Source organism: Diuraphis noxia, unplaced genomic scaffold (assembly GCF_037042655.1).
Source record: "Diuraphis noxia isolate RWA-SAM2 unplaced genomic scaffold, SU_Dnox_SAM2 contig0001, whole genome shotgun sequence".
NCBI lineage: Eukaryota > Metazoa > Arthropoda > Insecta > Hemiptera > Aphididae > Diuraphis > Diuraphis noxia.
In genome coordinates, this window is record NW_028301711.1 from 86,317,217 (window position 1) to 86,342,670 (window position 25,454).

At 31.2% G+C, this 25,454-nt stretch overlaps 3 pseudogenes; 2 read left to right on the forward strand and 1 right to left on the reverse strand.

Moving 5' to 3' along the window:
- LOC149062276 (zinc finger MYM-type protein 1-like) overlaps positions 1-25,454 on the forward strand; it is a 299,795-nt pseudogene that overhangs the window by 211,071 nt on the left and 63,270 nt on the right.
- Positions 1,375-1,956, reverse strand: LOC149062287 (myb/SANT-like DNA-binding domain-containing protein 3; annotated as a pseudogene).
- LOC149062288 (uncharacterized) overlaps positions 19,479-25,454 on the forward strand; it is a 32,346-nt pseudogene continuing 26,370 nt past the window's right edge.

The following is a 25,454-nucleotide window of genomic DNA, read 5'->3' on the forward strand; positions in this document are numbered from 1 at the left end:
TCCAATTTGCGCCGGCTCTGACTGTCGGCAGACGTGGACGCAATGGACATGGTCGCCATGGGCCTTAGCTAATACATTTTCAATTAAATTTTTTTGATAATCAATCTGAAAATAAAAATTAACTGAATCACATAATAATATATTAATATAAAAAAAAAATTATATAGTTGTAATGGACCACTTTATTTACTTTATTTATTGTACTATGAATTGAAAGTACTAGATAATAAAATAAAAATGAAATATTATAATAATAAACATGGCAAATAAAAAATTTAATAATTGTGTTATTTCAATAAATTGAATGTTAAAACTTAAAAAAAAATACAGAATGACGTGAGTACTTAAAATATGACACCTATTCAATATATTGATAAAAATAATTACAGTTTTGATATTATAAATACTTCATAATCAGCGATTTATGCTGACATTATTAGTGCATCAAATACTTACTAGAAATACTGATATACTTCTGATTGTACCTAATACAATTAACATACATGTAACTTGTTCAACGTTGTATCACTTTCATAACTCGACTTTAGTTTTTTAATTCTTAAACTGGCTTCGTCACTTACCATCATCTTTATAGATTTTTTAGTTTTAGGTACCTTGGATGTTAAAGGAACTAAAAAGAAAAACTAGATAGAATCACAAAGTGACCAGACATACTAATTTTTAAGGAAATATTGAGCTCTAATCAGACTAGGTAAACACACATAAAGTGATATTATAATTATTTGAAATTTGATTACAATTTACAATATATATATAAAAAGTTTGCAAGTAAAAACAAACTAAATCAAAATGTAGTTTTAAAAACTCAAAAAATCTTTATAATCTAAGATGTCTGGTCAACTTTATATTATAAATAGGATAGGAATATAAGTTGTAAATATACCATTATGTAAAGGATCATTTTCAACAATAGATGAATGAGGACGAGGACTAGAGGATTGGACAATTTGATCAGTTTCTTAATAACAGTTCTCACTATTTATATTTTGATCAGAATTCACTATTCCGTATGTACTAAAATTTGTTTCAGTGCTTGTACCTACTAACACATATAAAATAATCATAAATTATAAATTAACAAGAAAATTAATTCATTAATTTAAAACAAAAATGCATGTAAATTATCAAAACTGGGAAGTAGTATTTGTTAAAAGTTAAAAAACCAGTAAGTAGTCTTCTTCTTCGCCTTCGCTTTCCTCCCAACTATTTGGGATCGGCCACCTTTGTCCTAAACCTCCACTTTTCTCGATTTTCAAACTTGTGACTTAACTAAGTTACTGAATTTAGTAAATTTATTGTAACTTACTAAATGGTTAAAATCTATTTAAATGCCCAGCTTTGTTAACTACATACTTACTCACCAGGATTATCATTTATATGAATATCTGATAAATAAACAACTGAATCATTTAATGTTGATAGTTCTTCAGTTGTGAATTCAATTCCATCACCATCATATATGTTTTGAATCTCAACTATTTGAAGATCTATGCGTGGTTGAATTATTTCATTCACTTCAGGGGTGATGTCTAAGTATGATGTCGTTTCAGGGTCACCGCCAGTTAACATACCTACGTGCTTGTCTTTCAATTACAAACCCTTGTCTACTTTTACTCTTTTCGCCTTCTCAAAACCGACGTAGACATTTAGTATCTCTCATTTTAAAAATTATTTAATAATGGCTTATAAAAGTTAAAACTATATAAACATATTTGTCAGAAGTCAGTAAGATACTTACCTTATTTACACTTTGGTTTGAATTAAAGCTTAAAGTAATTCTTTCCCACGCATCATTATTTTCCCTATTATTGAATTTATCAGTTTTTTTTTACATTCAACTATATGTTTTTCTTTCGAAATACAATATAGGATAATGGCTTTCTCTTCCTCGGTTATTTCAGGAGCACGTAAGCGTTTCATTTTCTCATCCGACATTATAAAACGATGGTCCCTTTCACACGTCAACCTCAACACTTAACACCAAAAGTCAAAAGCCAAAAGATGAAAAGTACACGATTTAAGAATTAATAATAGGTGGTATACCTAGGTAGAGTATATTAGTAAAAATTAAAATACACTTTGTTTTTGTTATTATCAGTATAATGTTTACTGATAACACTGAGATGAACATACCAACATATTTAAAAACGATTTTTATTTTCATAAAACTTCCCAATACAATGAAACACATAAATATTGACTGTGCAAGAATATAATTTAGGCATCTTAAAGTTCCTGATGTATGACATAAATAATTTATGAGTTACATTGTTATGTAATACATAAGCTATATTATGTTGCCCATTATATCAGGACTATGCATACCGGCATAATGTACATTTTATCATAGTTATTTATGTAATAGGTACTAATTGTTTAGATGTTACTTAGTTTTTAAAGATATTTCTAGGTGCATAATAGGTAGGTACTACCTATGGTCCTCAGGATATTATGTTTTGCATAAAAAAAAATACAGCAGCCATGTATACACAATAGGTATAATAAATAAAAAATAAACACCAACTAATTTATAATGTTAAGACAACCATAATTCATTGCTGTTGTTACTATTTAGGATGGTTGGATTCACTATATAAGGCCCTATAAAATAATAGAACTAACCTAATTATTATGTTAGGAGGTTATGACAACCATAATGTATAGTTGACAATTTAACCATAATAATTATGTTGTCGCAAAACAATCGTTCCAACATTCTTCATTTGGTACTCCCGACTATGCTTAAAAGTTGTCTGTATAGCTACAATAATTTACAGTTACAGTAACTATTCTCATAGTTACTACAAGTCTACAACCAAATATTTTTTCCGTGTGTTATTATGAAAGATCAGCACAGAGAACGATAGTAATCGCAAATCAGATTAAAAATCATTGTTTTCAGTTTTGTACTTTTGTGCCATGAACATATCTTATATCATATTATACACTATGTACCTATAAAGTATACGTATATGATCTAAGGTTTGTATGTATGTAGTGGGGATTACACGAGAGTATGCGAAATTTATTTTGACAGTAATGGTCCAATTACTTACCTATAACATGAGTTTATGACAATAAATTATCGTAGGCCGTAGCTACCTAGCCATTAGCTACAACGATTATAGGCTTATAGCTATTGTATCTTAGGTTCGAACGATATCGAATTTATTACTATTAACTTCTGGTCTTTATAATTGATAACTATTATTGTGACCAGTGCCGAGATCACTTTAAGTGGGGTGAATTGCACTAACTAATGGGTATTAACTTTTAAGCAATACATTTAGGGGCACAATTTAAGCTTACTGTACCTACTTAAACCTTCAAATGGTACATGCCCGTTTTTTTGATGGACCTTGTATTAACCCCCCCCCCCCTATTTTTAAAGGCACGTATTGTTAGGCGTTACACGACGCGGGTCCCCGTTTTTCCCTTTACATTTTTCAAATGAACTGTTTATTTTAATCTTCTGAAAAAAAATGCCATGGGCCATTAAAATTATTGTATTATTCACCTTTTGTGAAATATTATTATCTTTTTCTGTTAGAACTAGGTTCTTTACAAATTGTTAAAATTATTATACTTATTATTTTTCATACTTTAATTATTATTCGTTATCAGATGCCATTATTATTACTATTTAAAGTATTATTTTTACACGTTTGTGCGGGTGTGAAATATATTATTATGATTACCATAACTTAATTATTATCATTTAAATAGCGTAACCTAACAAAAAATTATTGAACTCTTATCATAGATCTTTGACGTTCATTCGTCACTGCGTGTATAAAAACCTATCAGTTCTACTGGTGAGCCTCACGACTTAGGCTGCGGTCACAGTGGCACCAACGTCGGTGAAACTCGCCCGATTATTTTACGTAAAGTAAATATAATACAAGTGGTCTCAGTGTCTCCGACCGCATCGGCCGATTACGCCGACGTCGGTTATCCATCGGACGAAATTCAATTTCATTTGCTTATATCGGCTGATTTAGTCGACGTAATCAGTTGAAATACAAATATTATTTAAAAATATTATATTTCATCATGGACTGCGAAAAATTAATACGTTTGGTCCATGAAAGAAGGAGCTCATGGGATCCTAGCAGTAAATCGCATCATAACAGAGACGTCGCAAGACGTCTCTGGGATGAAATCGCTGTATTATTAAAAAATACAAGTAAGTACTATTCAAATTTTTAACTATATTATAATATAATGTTATTAAAGTATAATGTAACTATATTTTATTAAATCATTCATTCTTCATTATATCGTGAAGATGAAAATAAAATAGTAGTTGGTAATAAAAATAGTTACTTTCTTGTTTAGAATTATAAATAGACTTCAATAGAGTGATTCTTAACTATTATAGCAATAATATTATGTAGTAGATTATAATGGCATGGTTCAATATAAAAATAACACAATTACACGAAATGTAAATTATCATGCTATAGTATACAACATGTATTTTTCCACCTTTCACTGTTATTAATTTTGATCAACATAAAATTAAATTACATACATTACAAATTTACTCTGTCATTGAGTTTATTATTATATTGTTGTCTTTGAAGTACTGTTTGAAAATATCGTGTATTTCATACGCTCTTCGTGACGATCGATTAAAACGTCTCAAATTCGTGATATTGTGTTCTGTTTCAAAGCTGTGTTCAGCTGTCTGGCTCTGCATGTTAAATAATACGGACTCCTTTATACCATCCTTATATATCACAATATTATGCAATAAGCAAACAGTATTAACAATAGTGTCTATATGACATGGTTCCACTTGCAGTTCAATCTTTAGACATCTCCACTTATTCACTAGAATACCAAAAGCACATCCAACCGAACGTCTAGCTCTACTAAGGCGATAATTGAAATTTTCTTTTTCTGGATCTTTGGCCTTGGCCATGGCCCCTCCCTAGACATCAAACTACGTATAAATAATAATTTTTTTCAGAAATCTGTATACTGTAACTGTATAAGTTCTAAGAATTATAATCACGGCCTCTGTAGTGTGTAGTTTTGGCATCGCAGTGAGCGGTTGGTCACACTGAGTGACTGATGTCTGGCCATGTTATTGATAATATAATCTTGAATCTTATATCTTATATCTCTCATGATATCTCTACGCTTCGCGCTTATTGGCTAAACTATAATATTAAATATTGAATTTTCAAATAGTCTAGTGTAGTGTACTGTGTATTATAGTATGTTCCGAGTGTTCCGACTAGCGCGACTACTATTAACTTTTAAGTCAATTGTCATTGTTTGATGCTCTGTTTCACGCAGTTGTTTTTTCCGGAAAAAAGTGTACAGTGTATTGTATTGTATTAATTATGTCGTTTTCTATAAGGAAACAGAAATCCATTTTTCAATTTTTTCAAAAGAAATCAAATGTACCACTTGATAACAATTCAGATGAAAAGGACACGCCGAGTGATGTATCTGAATCTATTGAAAAGACATATTCTGAAGTACAAATAGACGAAGAAAACACAACAGCTAAAAATATTGAAACGGTGGATTCAAATACGAACAATGATAGTATTTGAAGTCAAGCTCAATTAGTTTAAGTAATGACATTGGACATTTTGTTGGTGATATTCAAATTCGAATCGATGATCATACAAAATTTCGGCTACTAAATTCATGGAAACCAGGCCCATCATTTAACTTCCCATATTCTATTCACATTAAAAATGGCATAGAGAGAAAACGATATTTAAGGTATAACCATTTTGAAAATTATTCTTGGCTTGTTTTTTCAGAAAAACATGCTGGTTTATTTTGCAAGTTTTGTGCTCTGTTTTTAACTCACAAAAACGGTGGTAAACAAAAAAAATGTACCTTTACAAAAACTTGTAACCAGACCTTTAAAAGAATTTGCAAAGTTATTAGGTAAACATGGGTGTTTAGAAACTCACAATAGCAATAAATATCATAAAGAAGCTTCTTTATGCTCATCTGATTTTTTAAAAACCTATATGGAACCCAGTAATAATGTGGCTAATTTAGTTATCATTGAACGTAAGAGACAATGCAAGGAAAACAGAGAACGTCTAAAGCCCATCAATAATTCAATAATTTTTCTGGGACAACAGAATATTGCCTTGAGAGGGCATCGTGAAAACAATAATCTTACAAATACCACATCTTCCTCTTCAACTATAAATCAGGGTAATTTTCTTGAACTATTAAAATTTAGAATATCTGCTGGAGATCAAATATTAGAAAATCATCTGAAAACCACTCATTCTAAGGCGACTTATTTATCACATTCTATTCAAGAACAAATTATTCAATGTTGCCGTTATGAAATCATTTCTTTTATTTTGAAAGAAGTAAAAAATACTAGATATTTTAGTATCATATTTGATGAAACAACAGATATTAGTAATATTTCTCAGATGAGCCTTTCTCTTAGATATATTGATAGCAATCACAGAGTTCAAGAAAAATTTATACATTTTCTTGATTGTCATGAATATGTGTATGGACAAGGTAAACGTAGAGCGATCATGTCAACTAATAACATTGACAATGAATCAGATGATAATTTATGTGATTTTGATCCCAATAAAAAACTAGAACCAAAACTATCTGGGGAAATATTAGGTGATACTGTAGTTTCTATATTAAAAGAAATGTCTATAGAACTTAAAGACTGTGTAGGAATTGGTACTGACGGTTGTACGGTCATGACTTCAACAATACATGGAGCGGTTCAACAAATTAAAAAATCTGCAAACAACGCTATTCATAGTCCTTGTTCCAGTCATTCACTGAACCTTTCCATATCTAAATCATCAAATGTGCAATCATTGAGAAATAGTATGGGAAAAATACAAGATATTATACCTTTTTTTAATAAATCATCAAAAAGAGGGTTTATCTTAAAAAATACTCTTAAAGGACAAAATCGTACTTTAACAAGTCTTTGTGAAACGAGGTGGATCGAACGATACGATAGTGTTATTCAATTTCAAATATGTTTACCAGAAATCATTGAGTCCCTAGAAGCTATTTCTGAATGGAATGATCTTACTTCTTCAACCAAATCCAAAATTCTATTGACTGGAATGTGTAATTGTGAATTTTTAATAACATTATATAGGTACACTCTCTAATATTTTAAGTGTAAGTTTATCAGCTAGCAGAGCTTTACAAGGAGTTGAACAAGATGTAGTTGCTGCATTTGATTGTATCAAATCTGTCATCAATAATCTTAGTGAAAAAATAAAAAATTGTGAAGATGTATTTAAAGGTATATTTAAAGAAGCTAAAACTGCTATGGAGAAATTAGACATTGAGATCAAATTACCTAGAACTACAAACAAACAAAGAAATAGAGCTAATACACCTGCCGTTTCTCCCGAACAATATTACTTGAGAACATTATTCATACCGCTAACTGAAAACATATTGGAAGATTTACGAGAACGATTTATTAATAAAAAAAATGAATCTTTATTATTATTAGTTCAACTTATACCATCCTACATCTTAAAAATATCAAATAAAACTTCAGAAACCATTATTGAAACAGTAATAAAAAACTATAACTATTATTTAAAAACAAATGCTGTCACTCTCAAAGGAGAAATTGAGTTTTGGAAAACCAAATGGCTGAGTTCAGACAAAAATACTGATGAAGGTAATATATTATATAACCATAACTTTGAACACATGATTGCAACTTAGTATACACATCCATAATAATTTTATTTTTAGAATTTGAACCTCCAAAAACTGTATGGGCATCATTAGATAATTGTCCGCCAATAATATTTCCAACAATTCACAACATTCTACTGATATTAGGGACCCTTCCCGTAAGTGTTGCTACAGCTGAACGCAGCTTTTCGACGTTTCGCAGGTATAATTATTATTGCTTAGCTTGCTTGCAAATAAATTTTAATACTGCCTTTGCTTTTGCACATTTGATTAAAAACATGGTTGCGGTCACAAATTGGTTAAGATAGACTAGTAGGGCTAGCGCTACTTAATGTTCATAGAGAGTACAATATATCAGTGGAAAATATAATTGATCGATTTGCATCGATGAAGAAAAGAAATTTAGATTTTGTATTGTAGACGACTAATATTATGTTAATTAACCATTTAAATTTTTTAATATAAATATTTATTTTACATTTTTACATTCATACCTACCTATTACATGATTTTTCCTCTGTAGGTTAAAAAGTAGTATCATTTTTGGACCCAATGGATATTGCCCCCACCCCCCCCCCCCCGCTAGAAGATGAATCAAATCCGCCACTGTCATAGTAGGATACGGCCTCATTAACTATTCTTTTAATGGATAACCTTGATCACCCAGAAAAACGTAGGGAACATGTTCATTTGTCCCTGGTAATGGTTTAGGAGATGGCCATTAAATGAATTGTTTTCCAAATGGAGGTAGACTTCAGTTTCCATAAACACACCACTATCACTTCGTCTACCATAATCTCCTACATTAATCGTAATAAATTTATACCTAGCATCAGTAATACCTTGAAGATGTAAAGAGAACATTTTTTTATAATTGAAAAACATAGATCCTGAATGAACGGGAAATTTTATGCGAACATTCTTTCCGTCAATACTCCCAATACAATTTGGGAAATCCCACATACGTTCATAATCACTCGCGATTTGTTTAAATCTCTCAATAGTTGGAAGTGGCATGTCTTTTACATTTAATGTCATCCAAATAACTTCACTCGTGTTATACACAATCCTGGCGTAGTCTTAAAAGAGTCATTTTGGTTAAACGGCACGTCATGGCGAGCGCGCGCGGCGTTCGAATATCAGGTCCGCCGACCGCCGCTATCTTATCCAGAATGTCTCTTTTAAGATTTTAAATATTTAAAAAACTAAACGTCAAATAGAAATTCTGCTTCTTGCGTCGTCTTGAACACATAAAATCACACAATTATACGTAAATACTGGAACTACTGGAACAAAATAAATTACCTATTAATAATTTTAAGTAATATTATAATTTTAAGAGTTAATTTATTTTGTTCTGTTATTTCTAAATCAGTTAAAAAACAAATCTTCCTACATTATATTTTTTTAGTATATTTAAATTAATCATTCATAACAAACATCTGATCTTCTAATTTCTTAATTCTTAATTCTAACAGTAATATTTAATAGCAAGAAAAAAAAATTTTAAGTATGTAATAATTATTTATTGCCGTGTTTTGACTTTAATATCCTATAATCAGTGAAAGAAAAAAACATAATTAAACATAGTTCATGTTTAATGTTTAATGCTTTAACAGCATATCAGAAAGAATGAATGGTATCAAAATCTTAACAGTAATATTATTAGTATCATAAATTATTAAAATAGTGGTTTACAATAATAAAAATGTTAATGATGATCAAACTTACCGTTCCTTTTACTTTTTTGGAAAGCTAATGTAGGAAAACTATAAACTTTATTTTTCAAATCTTCATCTTTAATTTTAAATAGATATGTTTTCAATAAACAACTGAACAGTCAAAATCAATCAACAAAAACTGAAAAAATGTTACCTTTTTTTTTATTTAACAATTCGTTTAAGATTTGAGGAATGTTCTTCTGTTCCTGATATCAAAATATTTTTTGAATTTTTATTCCAAATTTTAAAATTTAAATTGTTCTTTTTATATTTTAGATATATTCTATAGGTTAGAGTAGATGCATTTCCGTAAATGCGTTGCATTGGTGGTCCGGGAATATACGGCATTAAGCCGTAATATCCCGGCCACCAATGTGACTGAAGATATGATCATCGAGTATATAGATGCACTGGGCGGATACGCGGATTTCGTCCAGTGCATCTATATCGCATTATGCGGCAAAGAATGCATATCAAAGAAAGGTATTCTTACAATTGTGGACTGGTTGAGAAACCCTAAAAGAATTACAGCTGTAAGTTCATAATTTTTAAATAATTAATGGCCTCATAGTGGTTACTTTTGTATTAATACAAATGTTTTAATACTGTAATGTCAATAAGAGACATACTATTAAACAAAACTCCAAATAACAATTATTCAGAAATTGAATACACTCCAAAAGAATTAATTTGTATGAAATATGCACCTGTCAGGTCCGTTGATGTGGAGAGGTCATTCAGCCGTTACAAAGCAATGTTTAAGACCGAACCGCCGCCACTTTACATTTGAAAATTTCAAGCTATATGTTGTTTCTAATTGTTTCCCACATGAAGACTATGATGATTTAGAATAGATTTTTAATATTTTTTAATTAATCATTTAATAATTCTAAGTTATTTTCAATTTAAATATTTGAAATATTATACATTTATAAATAAATATTTATTAAGTAATAAACAAATATATATTTAAATATTTTTAATTTTATACTCAATTAAAATCCGTTCCCTAGTGATTAGACTAGACTTGATGGGTTGGCTATGCTTTCTTGTCACAGAGAGGTGGAAATTACAACTGATGAAGTAATTGATAAGTTGTGCTTAAAAAACAGAAAACTAGAATTTATTTTATAAATTAATAAAACAGAGTAAAATTAAAATCAATATTATTGTTTTTATTGTTAGCCTTACTTGGAGTACCGAGTAACTAACAAAAGGTTGCATCCAACACTAAAAAAATTTGATATTCCCCTCATCAAGAAAATCCTATATACGCCCCTGATAATAAACAAATGCAATATAAATATGTTATAAATACTAATACAAATAAAGTCAGCTCCGTCACTACATTTCGGGACAAATTGAAATAAGAATTAACAGGACTTTTATTTCTAGAACAAACTTAGATGCATGCCTTCATATGAGTTATTCTGTAAAGTGACCATATATTTTTTTTAATCAAAACAGGACAAAAAAAATCATATTTTTTTATTATAAATAAATATTTTTAACAATAACTCATATAGAAAATATTTTAGTAATTTTGTTTTAGGTAGTTCTGATATCATAGTGATTATAATATATTATATATTAAATTAATCCATGTCAATACGTCACAACAATAGTTATTTTTATATTTTTTTATTGCCTCGTTATCTATCTAGATACCATTCACGGTCAATATTGTCAAATAACTATGCGCACACACACACACACATAAGAAATAAGATAGGTATAACAAAAACGATATTTCATTAATACAGGAACGCGATCTAATCTACGACCAAAATCTTGAATTTTAAACCTAAATTTTTTTTCATGTAGATAATAAATCATTAATAAAAATTCAATGGGGGAGATATGTCACCCTGACCCCACCCCCGTGAGCACGCCACTATATTGATGCACTATGGTTTTCACTTTTTTGGTGTATAGAAAACCACTCAGTGACTTTCTTCCAATTTTGAAACCCAGTATCAATAAACGATTCTTGCCCATGAATTTTTATTTTTGTTTTTTTAGTTTGAATTGCCAAAGCACACGGATAACATAAAACAATTTTTTTTTCTTTCACATAATGTAGCCAACTAAACTAATTGAACCATTTCAACTGACATGATCTTTCATTTGTTTTAGGGAATAAATTGAACAGTAAAATAAATATTATCTTTAGAGGTTATTGTTTCTGTTATGGGTATTGTAGATGAATAAATGGGGATGATTTCTAATGCTTGTGATTGATTGTTTCTGTTTTCTAAATAAAATAAGCAAAAAATATAATTGAAACAGACAGATATTAAAAATATTTTTTTTAATTTGAAACCAAAACGAAATTTTAAAAAAAAGTGAGCAGTGGGGTAATTGTCAAGTGAATAACAGTTGATAACTGATTTGAATTAAATTAAATTTGAATTATTCAATAGGTAGGTAGTAAAAATAATGGTAGTTTACATAAAAACAGTTTACATACCATTGTCTTCAACTGTTGTTTGTTTTGACGGAATCTTGAAAATACCAGGGTCATCTACGTTAATTTCTTTGTCACAATCTAAAGTTGTTATATAGGTACTAAATATTAATATATTATAAAACAGAATAAAGCTTAATAAAATAAAATTGCATACCATTGTCTTCAACTGTTTTGAACATTATAAAAAAAAATTTGTTATTGTAGAAACTCGATGACGCTTCATCCTAATCAAATGAGTCTAAAAATGTAATAGCAAATACATATTCTTTATTAAAATGTAGTTATTTAATAATTAGTATGGCACGTATATTTGAAATTTTAAAATAAATCTTACTTTATTTTTCACAATTATTCTAGTATATCGCACTAGTAATGAACAGAATTGCGTGTAAGACACAGTGAACTCAAAAAGATAACCGAACATTAAAACGTTTTCAAATACAAAAAGGTACAGTAAACGCTAAACTAATGATGTATAATTTGTATAATATTTTAGCACCTCATGCATTATCGAAGTTAGGCAGTTCTCCACTAGCACTAGTGCGCGACGCGATTGATGCGACGGCGCGACGCAACTGAGTCGAAACTGGCGATTTTTATCGCGTCTATTTTTCCAATATTCAGGTCGTTCAGGAATAGAAATTTTCTCACACACGCAACGCGATTATTGTCACGGAGACTGCAGCGATTAGAATTGCACGCGATTGAACATGTTCACATTAGTTTGACAATATAATTATAGAAGTGCGACGCGCATGCCATAGCAGAATTTCTTGGATTTTCCCGGTTATTTTTCCTATCTGTGCTCGGTGCAATGTGTATTCTTAGTATTTTAAATTACTAATAGATATAATACCTATATTATTTGCTGAACAAAATTATAGAATAATATTTAGGTATTGTGGGCTAAATGTAAATATAATTAGGCCATGAAGTCGTGGGGGCTTTGCCCCTACAGTATTTATTTTGTGGGGTCAATTGCCCCCACTACCCCCATTGTTCCGGCGTCCCTGCATAATGTATTTATATTTTATGTTTACATTGTAATTTGTTATCCCCACAAATCACTTGGCTTATGAAACGGTTATCTTGGTTGCAATTACAATATTTCTATGGGATTCCCGAATGTATGATTGCGATAACCGAACATGGAAAAAAAATATAACTAAATTATTTTAGGTAGAAATATTATAGTTAAAACAAACAAATTTTAGTTGAATTTTACTACATTTTTACCAAATGCATTAGTAAAATTAACTAACTATAATTAGTTGAAATATTTAATTTTATTTAACTATAAATTAAAGTCAAAATTTTGTTATCATATAAAAGTGGTTAATATAACCATAAAGTATAGTAACGGTTGTTCACAAATAAAAATATTGTTGTTATTATTATTTATTCTGGTTTTTCCAATGCTTCGTCGGCGCACGAGCGTGTGTGAGTGTGCGTTCACTGCGTTATTAATTTTTTCGTTTGCGCGATTGTCGTGAATCACGCGTGATCATTGCTCTGAAATCGTACTTCTTCAGTTTTTTTTATACCTGTTTCTATATAGTGCTGTAAACAATAACTGTGCGTTTGTCGTTTAGTGACTTATATAAAATAGTGATTTTATCCATTTTAACTCCAAGCAGCGTTAAGCGTTGTTTGTTTGCGAAGTAAGTGCGACAAGAAAATTTTAATGCTTTTGTCACTAGTCATTCTGACAATGTAGGTAAATTTTATTGTTTTGCAATGGGTCTATAATTTGCTATTAAACTTTTGCTACCAGACTATAAATGGGTGTAATAAAACTGGTTTTACGCTGGGAGGGGATAGAACCAACAATTAATGAACCATTAAATAATATACATAAGGGAACAGATTTTTTGTAAATAGCGCAAGTTACTCAATTTAGATTCCCGTTTGCATAAACTAAGTAATCACAAAAATTCATTGTAGATATGAGGATCTTTTGTAATCTTAGACTGTTTATGTAATTGTTTGAGGGTACTGGTTTTTATGTTTATAAATTTTAGGAATAAACGAGTTAATTGCATCATGAATGACTGAATAGAAATTAGATACAGTGACAGAAAAATCTAACGAATCACTTAATAAAGAATCCCAGTCAATATTATTTAAGTAAGCATTCATCGACTCATAATTACCACGTCGAAAATTAGGCTCTGGGGACGGGAATGGTGTTTTAAGAGAGGAAACAAAACTTGGACCATTTATTTGAAGTGGAGGATGGGCAACGTCAACATAAATTAATGGAAACGAACACTTTGATACTTCTAAAGTATTGTTATCGGATATTACTAAGTCTAGTATATTATTTCTATAATTTGGTATAAAATTGTGTTGAAAAAACTGCTCATACGCAATAGTCTCAGCAAGAACATTTAATTTATCAGAGGAACGACCAGATAATATAGCGTGATTTTGATTAGACCATTTTATCCCAGGTAAATTAAAATCATCAACTATAAAAGTAAAATCAGAGAAGATTAGCCTTAAGTTCTCTATATCGGCACATTGGCATTCATATACATCAAAAGAACTATTTGGAGGGATATAAATCATCCACAATAATAATTTTACAATTACTTGATTTAAATGAAGCGGCTAAGCATTCTAGTGAAACATTAGATAAGGTAAGAACATTAAGGCGAAACGATTATGGATAGCTATAAGAACGCCACCTCCTTTAGAACGGTCACTATTCAGATCATTTCGATCATTACGAAACACAGTCAATCTACTATAGAAACTACGTTTCAGTTAAAATAAAATAATCGTAATGATTTAAGAACGCAAGGTTAATACGAACTGTAGATAGTTTTGATTTTGATCGCGGACATTTTGATAATAGCCAGATAACGTGTTACAAATATTACTTAACTTATGGTTAAAATTTACATAGAATAGATTATTTATATTACATGACGATTGAATGAAGGGTGTACCTGAGCCGGTACCGCGAAAAAATAACCCCATAATAGAGTTTTTGTGAATTAATCTCAAATCAATACAAAATGTATAAAATACCTATTGTCCTATTACTTACGTACAATTTTTATGTTCCCACAAATAATATTAATTTTTAATTCAATGATAAATTATTGTATACCTACGATATAAACGATGAAGAGCACGGTCTGTCTGCCATATCGATCAGATATACAAAAACTAGGTACAGTGACATATTATAACATATTATATTTTTATTTATATAGAGTAGCATGGGGTAAAAGTGCGCGTTTTCTATTTATTTGGTTTTTATAATGTGATAAACATTTTAATATGCTCTCAAGTGATATTTTTTCAAAAGGTAAACTTATAAGGAATTTAAATTTATAGATTAAACTTTATTTTAATATACCTTTAAATAATTATTTGCAAAAAATGAAAAAAATAAAAATTGGGAATCTTACCCCATGCGTGGGGTAAAATTCCGTATAGGTAGGGGTAAAAGTCCTTATGGGAAATTAATATAGACTTAGTTGTGTAGAATAACTCTTTATTAGAAATTATTAATCAAAATATATTTTATATTTAACAATATTAAATATTATAATCTTTAAAATACATAAGGAACTTGGTTACCTTGTTTACAGTCCAATATTATTATTAACTTTTATAACTAAATTGCATAATACAATTAATATAAAAAAAATAAAAAAAACATATAATCGTGACTAGTTTGACAATTTGTTTCATTTAACTCATATTAAACATTTGAACAATATCTTTCCCTGAATGGAAAAATAAATTATTTAACACTTAAAATATTAATTAATGATTATAAACATAAAAATAAAACAATATATGCTTAAATTGCATAGTTTAAAATATAAAATAAATAATCTCTTTCTCATAACTAACTTGTCAATTTCAATAGAAACTTTTAATACAAATTTAAAAAAAAAAATAATTACCTCTTTTTCATGACTACCTTGTCAATTTTAACAAATAGATATTTAAAATACAAATTTAAAAAAAAAACTGACATTAAAAAATGTAACTGAAGTATTATTTCTATGAACATAAATCGCATACAAAGTCTTTATGGGGATCCTCATAGTATGAACATGCTTCATGCCACCAAATGTTACATTTGCAACACATAATCCAATCTTCAGTTGGTGGATCTTCATATTTTTCATTACATGCTGGACAATTTTCTTTGTAAGTTACTGTTGTAGCTGATTCAGCGTTAACCGGTGTGCTTACTTGTTCAGAGGTATCAGCTTTTTTAAGTACTTTTTTCTTGTTTGGTTTTGATTTAGTTTCAAATAAATTTCTTCTTGCTTTCTTATCTGCTTTTTTTTTTTCAGAAATTAGTTTTGCATTTTCCTTATCTTTTTCTAAAGTTTCAAGTTGGATTTTATAAGGAGTAGAAGACAAAATTTCAGATTTTTTACCTTTGGCACGACGCTTTCTTTTTAGTGATATTTTCGGGAGAGGTATTATATCTGCAGGTGACACTGGGGATTTTATAATTTTTGAAGTTGAGGCTTGAAGTATACTATTTTCTATTGGCTCTGTAGATATATTAGAAGAAATTACTATAAGCGATGATGTAGATTGCTCTTCAACTGTTTGATTTAATTGAACTTCATCATTAACAAATTCAATTGGCATATTTAAAATGTCTAATGGCTGATCATTTTGAGGATCTTCAGAAACTGTCTGATCTGTCACTGTAGAAGGTAGAAAATCATCATCACTAAAAATATTTGGGTTGAGTGGCCAAATTCCACACATTTGAAATGCATTTAATGCTTTGCTCATTGTTGCAGTTTCTCCATATGCATTACCAAAAATTTCTGCAAGTTGATATAAAGTGACCACTCTTCCAGGATGTGTGGTTGTCCATATATCATAATGGTAGGCATAGTAGTCTTTTAACGGTTTGAAGAAACATCTATCTAATGGTTGAGTACGATGACTTGAATGTGGTGGTATACTTACCAAATGTATAAAGTTAGTTCGGCAATATGTTATTGTATTTATATTAATATGTGAGGTGTGATTGTCCAAAATAAGTAAAACTGGGGAGTCTTCAGATGGTTTAACATGATGTTTAAAATGTTCTAACCACTTTAAAAACAAATCTGAATTTATGTAACCACTGTCAGATAAAAAACCTAAAGTTTCTGGGGGTGCACCATTCAAATATTCTTCTTTCATTCTTTTTCGCGGAAAAACTAAAATAGGGGGTACATAAATACCACTCGCACTGAAGCAACAAACTGCAGTAACTAATTCACCACGTTCGGCAGCTACAGATTTTCCTACTATTTTTTTTCCTTTAGACGAAATCACTTTCGGGACTTTATTTGGTACTGTAAGTATTCCTGTTTCGTCCATATTGAATATACGACTTGGTGGTACATTCAATTTTTGATACACTGTTTTTAAATTATCATAAAATCGATTTATTTGATAACGATTGAATCCCATGATTCTCGCAACACTTGTTTTTTGAGGAGTTCTTAATGATAAATCATGTCTTACAATAAAAGAATTTGCCCAGTCATATCCCGCTAATTGTTTTTCTTCATTAAATCGATGTTCAATGTCATTTTTTAATGCAAACTGATATGCTAACTGTTGTAATTTTTTAAAAGATATCCCATAAAATCTATTGTCTAAGTCTTTACAATGTTTTGCTAACTCATTTTCTTGTTCATCATTAAATGTTCTTTTAAAACGTCCCAATGATGAAACACCATGTCCAACTTTTAATCTTTTTCTTAGTGCTGACTCTCCTATCCCTAATTGCATTGCTGCACTACGAACCGATACTCCACTATCAATTAAATTTTTTGCAGCATTATATATTACTTCAGTAATTGGGACACGATTCGTTTTTCTTACATGAGTTCTAAAATGAAAATTATAAAGGGCAGGTATTCAATAAAATATAGTAATTAGAAAATTAAATTGTTCCTGGCCCGGGGTAAGAGTACGTACTGCGAACTTTTACCCCAATTTAATTTTGTACTCTTACCCCAAACGAACATTTTTAACTAATTCATAATTATCTTTTTATCTGTGTAACAATACTATTATACGACACTTGTAATATAAAGTTTACAACATATTACAACATTTAATTAACAGTATCATACCTATTACAAGCGGTATTAGGTTACAAATAAACTTTAGAAAAAACTAGAATATTACATCAGATGATTGAGTAATTTAACTTACCTCATAATTAACAAAATAGTGTTCCAACCATGTGCAAACGCACGGACGATCGTGGAGAAATGATAAAATAATCATTGATAATATACAGTTTGACCATATATTGAAAATTAAATTGATAATAGCGAAATTGGACTCTTACCTCATGTGCACTCTTACCCCAGGCTACTCTATTATTGACACTGTATTACAAATTTATACTTTATTACTTACAAATCATTTTTATTATAAGGTTATTTTTTCCGGGGTTGTTTATTAGTCAAATCACCTGAGCCACAGATCAGTTTTTTTGAGCCAACGTAGGTGAACCGCGAGCATATTTTATGAACCAAATCCCATTAATCAAACTATTTCTTCTATCCCGTTCTTTTTAGGTCTGATAGGTTGGACCTTTGTAGAACAGTTAAATCAGTTGTAATCCAAATGTTTTACTGTTGAGTACATTATCATTATGTACTTTTATTATACATAAATCGGCATGTAGCTTATTACCAAAGTACATATTATACCTAAATAATATTAATAATAAATAGTTATACTAATGCTGGTTATTAAATATTGCAAGTTGATTTCATTATAATAATAATACCTAGTGTTTATTTGTATAAATCGCATATAATTTGCTCACACTATATTAATGAATATACTATTACACATAATTATTATAATATAATAAATCTTTAAAATGTACAATATTATTGTCTAAAAGTAACAAAATTTTTAAACAAAGTTTGACTAAAAAAAAAAAAAAAACAAGGAAATACAAATGTAGATTATAATATAATACCTATAATAACCTACCTACTGAAAAATATAACAATCTAAGTGTTGTTGTTATTTGAAAATACATTATCTATCCTGTTAGCTGTCAGTAAAATGAAACTATTGACTTTAATTCATAAATTATAAATAATATTTAGATGAAGTAAATTGATAAGACCGAATTATTTAATTTAACTGAAGACGTCATGATCGAAGAACCTTTTCCTAAAATTGGATAAAGATCAAAATTTTTTAGTAAATTGAAAGAGTATAAAAGGACAAGTCAAGTGAGTTGATTAATTTTGGTTAAATATCTGTTTTATAATATAGGTACCTATTGATTTAATTGTGATTTCAATAATAACAAGTGCTTAAATTTATTAATGATAAAATTCTTATATTTACAAAATTGTATTCTACATGGTACTTACTATTATATCTACATTAGGGAGTTTCCGAATAGTTAACATACATTTCTACATTACATCAACAGGATGATGGTATGGTGTTTAGTTTTCTGTCATTCATTAAATCTTCAAATTAGAATTTTATTTGTTAAATTAACTTTGTACAAATGTTTAATAACTTACAATGAAGATATAAGTCAGATGTTAATTGAAATTCAAGAGCCTATTGCAAGTCCAGATTTGTTTTCTGATGAAAGTTTGTTTCCTGAAGGAACGTCAAAAATTTTAGATTCGACAAGAAATGCAATTAATAATATAACAGGTATACGCCTCTGGTATATGATACCACTAAATTCATTCAATTTCTTATATTTTATTAACACATATTTATGACCTAATTTTATAATTTGTTTGATATTTAGAAAGAGACATTTTAACAGAGAAAAATATAAATTATGTACCTACATACAGTAAGTCATTGAATTTTCAATTTCCTTTATATAAAACTGAAATAAACTTGCGAGCCACTGGTTACTTATCAAAGCTGTTGTAGACTTGTAGTAATCTTATGTTAATACTTAATTATTTTAATAAATAAAATATTGTAGAATCCACAATCAAAAGTTTATATCACTACAAAATTAAACAATTACTTTGATGGAAAGTTGATTCTCAAGTATTATAATGCACTTTATACTCTTAATCAATCTATGAGAAATACTCCAAGTTCATTAGTTATAAAACATGAAATTCAGAAATGCGAGAATAATTTAAAAGTTGAGAAAAATAAGTTTTTACTTTTAGCTGAAGATATAAATAATTGAAAATAGTTTAATAAGAAAACCAAAGATTGTAAATCTTTATGTTGGGTGCACAATTGATTTCGAATTTGCGTGCGGTGTTGCTGTCACGTCGCGTGCCGCAGCGTTTCCTACCCTGGAGCGTACCGCGAAGTACTTCCAGAGTGGGGACGGTTTCGCCGCAGTCGAGACCCCAACACACGTTCTCGTCCGTCTCCGCCGTCGTCGTTTTCCAGCCGTCAAAGGAAAAGTATCCGTTTCCGCCACCTTGGCATCGTTTTGTGCAAAACTACTTGTTTAACAAAGGCGACCCGGTGCGCCGTCGCCGTTAATACCGTCGTTTGTTCCGTGCCTCCGAGCCCCCGTTGCTCACGAACTCGTCGTGTACATCGATTACGCGGTTCGAGTTCCTGCCGTCTAGGCCAACACCACGTGTTATTAATTTGGTCCGTCGCCCGCCCGAATCCTTCGCTGTGCGACACCCAGCCGTGGTCTCCCACGTGTTCAACGTATTGTTTTTCGCCGTCCGCTCGTCGACGTGCGAATCCGCCTCGCGGTCATTGCCGCTTATTGTTATTGTCTCGTCGTCACCCGTACGATATTCGCCACGCGAACATCGTCTCACGCGTCCACGTGTTTTCCGTCCGCCGACCCTACAACGTGCGAACGTGTTAGCCGTGACGTGTTTTAATAGTTGTTGTCGTTTGTGCCGCGTCCTACGCCGCGATAACGCGTACGCAAGTGTCAGTCCTAATTTTGTCCGCGCCGACTCATTTTAACGTCAATCCGACGCCTACACGCCTTCGTCGACCAATTCGTCATTTTCGTCAGAGGTATCAGTGTCGCCGATTCGAACAGCGGCAGTGTCATCGTCGTTCCGGGACAACGTTTTAGTCATCGTTATCACCTGCTATCAATTACAACATATCAGGTCGTACACACGCGCTCATTATTTTGTATTATTATTTATTATTTCGTTTGATTTATTTGGGTTTATTCGTCGTCTTCGACATGTGTATTTAATATTGATTTATGCCGATCGACTTTGTGATCAAGCATCATTTATTTTACTAAAATTAGTACGTAAAAATTTCGCATTGCAGACCATTATAATAAATTGTTTAATATTTTTATACCACAAACAAAACTGTTTTATGTTTACTTGGGGTACCTCGCATCATCACCATTTAATTTAATTAATTATTTGCAATCAGCTCCTATTGTTTCACATTTTTTTAATACAGTCCACTTTTGTTCCCTCCCACAGGGTTATCGATACATAGTACGTAAGTATAGTCACACAAGACGGGTTGCGTGCTGGACGCCGTCCGCGCGCGCACTCACACTCACGCAAACCCGTAGCCGGCTTGCATGTGCTGCCGCCTGTCGCACACTTTACCTTACTTTAGTATTATAACTATTTTTGGTCAATATTAATATTTCCAATTAATAAGTTATAGCCGTTATAGGTGTATGTATTCATTTAAATATTCATAATCATAAGAATTAAAATTAAATCAAATATAAAATTAATGGTACTTTTCTGTTATCCCTACTACCGCTCGATGTCGAGACTACCGCGACTTCTCAATTCTGTTATCTCGACTACCACGCCGGTGTCGCGATTACCGGACCTGTCCGGACTCCGGACTACAGTTCGCTCGATTGCCGTCGTTGCTGACAGTTGTATTATTTTAAAATAATCCGTCGTTGTATTTATTAATTTTAATATAATTATGAATCTATGGAATTTACCAAACAGCGAAAAAGATGCTCTCGAATTTTTTCAAGAAAAGGGTTTACTTCCAACACACCGTGATTGCAAAAACGGTCATAAAAAAAAACTGTACATCGGAAAAAATGAAATTTTTTGGAAATGCAACGTCAAAACGTGTCAGCATAAAACCAATATGCGTATGGGTAATTGGTTTGAAAATAGTCGTCTGCCTTTTTTAACCATACTCCGGTTTATATATTGTTGGAGTGCAGAATTAACCTCCGTTAATTTTTGTGAAAGACATTTGGAAATGAATCATTGTACGGTAGTTGATTGGAATAATTACATGCGTGAGGTGTGCACAATAACAATTAGTCGAAATCAACAAACACGAATCGGAGGACCGGGAAAAATTGTTGAAATCGACGAAGGTATGTTTTCAAAAAGAAAGAATAATGCTGGAAGAATACTACCACAACAGTGGATATTTGGGGGAATTTGTCCAAGGAAACGCTTTCAACTGCGATAAAACAATATATAAAGGTAGGTACAACCATATATTCTGACTGTTGGCGTGGATATGATACAGACGAATTAACCAGAGCTGGATACACGCATGGTACAGTCAATCATACTAATAACTTTGTTGACCCAGTTACTGGGATTCATACTCAGCATATTGAACGTCTTTGGGGCTCCGCTAAATGGAGAAATAAAAAACATAGGGGAACCAGACGCCATCATTTGGAGTCTTATCTGGCGGAGTTTATCTGGAGACAAAACATTGGAGAACAAGGAGAACCATTCGAATACATATTAAAAAATATTTCCGAAAATTGGTCACCAAAAATAGAATTTTAGACTTATGCAACTGTAACTGTGATAATTTATTTATATTTATTTAATATCGTATTTTGACGTTTTTTTGATAATTTTGACGACTTTTTGTTTTATATTATAATACATTTTAGACTTTTGCAACTGTAACTGTGATAATTTTATTTTGTATTTTGACGCTGTGATAATTTTAGAATTTGTAATTTGATGTTTTGTGATAATTTTATGGTATATAAATGATTTAAGATAATTTATATGATTACTGATAATAAACGATGGCAATTCATGTGTTTGTTCTTTGGTATTATGTATTAAAATACGGAACTATTTGGATAGTACAATAGTAGTCGAGATAACAGAATTGAGTAGTCGCGGTAGTCTTGGCACCGGCGTGGTAGTCGAGATAACAGAATTGAGACTCGCGGTAGTAGGGATAACAGAAAAGTACCAAATTAATTTATGTATTATCATTAATAAAACCTACTTATTTAATAACATAGGTATTGAAAAATTGTTGGTTGAAGTATGGCTTTTGGGTCTGGAGAAAAAATCCGGAAAAAATTACTAAGTCCATATCACTACCGTAATACTATCACTACATCAATACTCCACAGTGTTACCACAACAATAATAACTTTATATTATTTTTTTTCATTCGTTCATTTTCTAAGTACAAAATATCGCTAATCAAATTATTCTAAGTACAAAATAAAATTTTTAAAATGTGACTGACGTAAACTGAGGGCCAGTTTTTTCGAAACCTATCGGAAACAAACACATAATCAAAATCAAATAATCAAAATATCGAAAAACGTCCGTGAGGTTTTTATTCGTATACCGTAGTAGAAAAATAGTCCGCGGTCGGATTTCGTTATTTTCGATTTTCCGACCGATTTTCACCATAGAGTATTGCTTTTGGGTCTGTGGAAAAAATTTCAAAATATCGAAAAACGTCCGAGAGGTTTTTTATTCGTATACCGCAGTAGAAAAATAGTCCGCGGTCGGATTTCGTTATTTTCGATTTTCCGACCGATTTTCACCATAGAGTATTGCTTTTGGGTCTGTGGAAAAAATTTCAAAATATCGAAAAACGTCCGAGAGGTTTTTTATTCGTATACCGCAGGAGAAAAAATAGTCCGCGGTCGGATTTCCGTTTTGCCGATTTGTTCGCGCGTACTCCGTCATTATTTGGAATTATTTTGTCATCGCAGCTATCATCAAGAGACAATGTTAAATTATATTTTATTGAATTGGTAGGTATCTACAACAAAATATTGTAACTTACAATAAATAAAAATATATACTTATTATTAATATATTATATTATATATTTTAAATATATAATAATATATTTATGTATTTTATAATATATTTATGAACTTAAAAATTTGGTGGTCCTGAAAAGGGCCGTTTTAAATGGTTTATATTTACTGCCAACGTGCCTATACAATTTCTGGAAATTAGATAAAACTTGATTTTTTTTCAATATGACGTATTATACATACGATAAAAAAATTGGTTATTTTCTTAAGAAGTTTTAGGATTAAATACGATCCCAGGATATACACGTGCTATGTCATACAGAAATCGTACAATTGGTCATGTAAACTACCTCATCTCTCCTGGAAATTTGTACTGTAAATTCATTGTACCTACTCAACTATGTACGAGTCATATACTAAAAATATATAGGTATGTTCGTATATATATATAAATATATAGGTATGTTCTACAGGATGTTAAATAAATATACTAGAATTTTAAATTGATAAACTACATTTCGTAAGCTCAAGTTTTTGTAATAACAGCAAAAATATCCTTAATTATCTCAATATCTGCCTACAAGGATTATGGGCTCTCCAGTCTCCACATATCATTTCAAGTAAATGAATCCTAGTCGATATAACACTTCATTATCCTTATTAGGCTGTAGGCCTAGTGGTATGTAATAAGGACAAGTTATGCACGTTCAACAAAGGGACTATTATTGACCTGACATTTGCAACACCGCGCATTGCCAAAAAAATCAAGTATTGGGCGGTACTGGATGAGGTAACCCTGAGTGACCACTATTACATAATATACGAAGTCGACACCGGTACCCAAAGACAAACCAACATTAAGACACCAAAAATAGACGTCCGGCGGCTAGAAGCAGCCCTTACCCCAGAGACACTCCAATTGATCGCAAGCTGTGCGGACGCGAACAGCAAAGCCGTAGCTCTCACTCAAGCCGTAATTACTTGCCGCGATCTGGAACGTAGAGGAAATAGGACCAGGAGATCGGTGCACTGGTGGAGCCCGGAAATCAGCGCTTTGCGAAGAAACGCAAACCATCTGCGCAGGATATACCAGAGGAAGAAGAAACGGCTGGGTCCCCAGGTCTGCGCGAGTGAGGAAACTGATGCCAAGAGAGCGAAGCGCGAGCTGGTAACGACTATTAAATCTGCAAAAGAAGCTGCATGGAAGAGACTGCGATCAGGTGCAAAGCGACACATGGGGGCTGCCGTACAAGTTGGTAATGGGCAAAATTACTAAACAACCGCCTATTCCTGAAATAACCACTCCAGGACGACTCCGGTACATCATAGACGGTCTTTTCCCGCGGCATCCGAAAAGAAGTGATGATCTGCCTATGGGGAGATGGCGCATTGAGGAAGAGATCGCTGCGATCGACATCCCAGAACTTTGGAAAGCTGCCAGGAATCTAAAACCTAAAACTGCTCCGGGCCCGGACGGCATCACCAACGAGATAGTGAAAGCCATACTTAGCCAGTATCCAGACTCACTAATAGACTTGTACAATACATGCTTAGCTAGCGG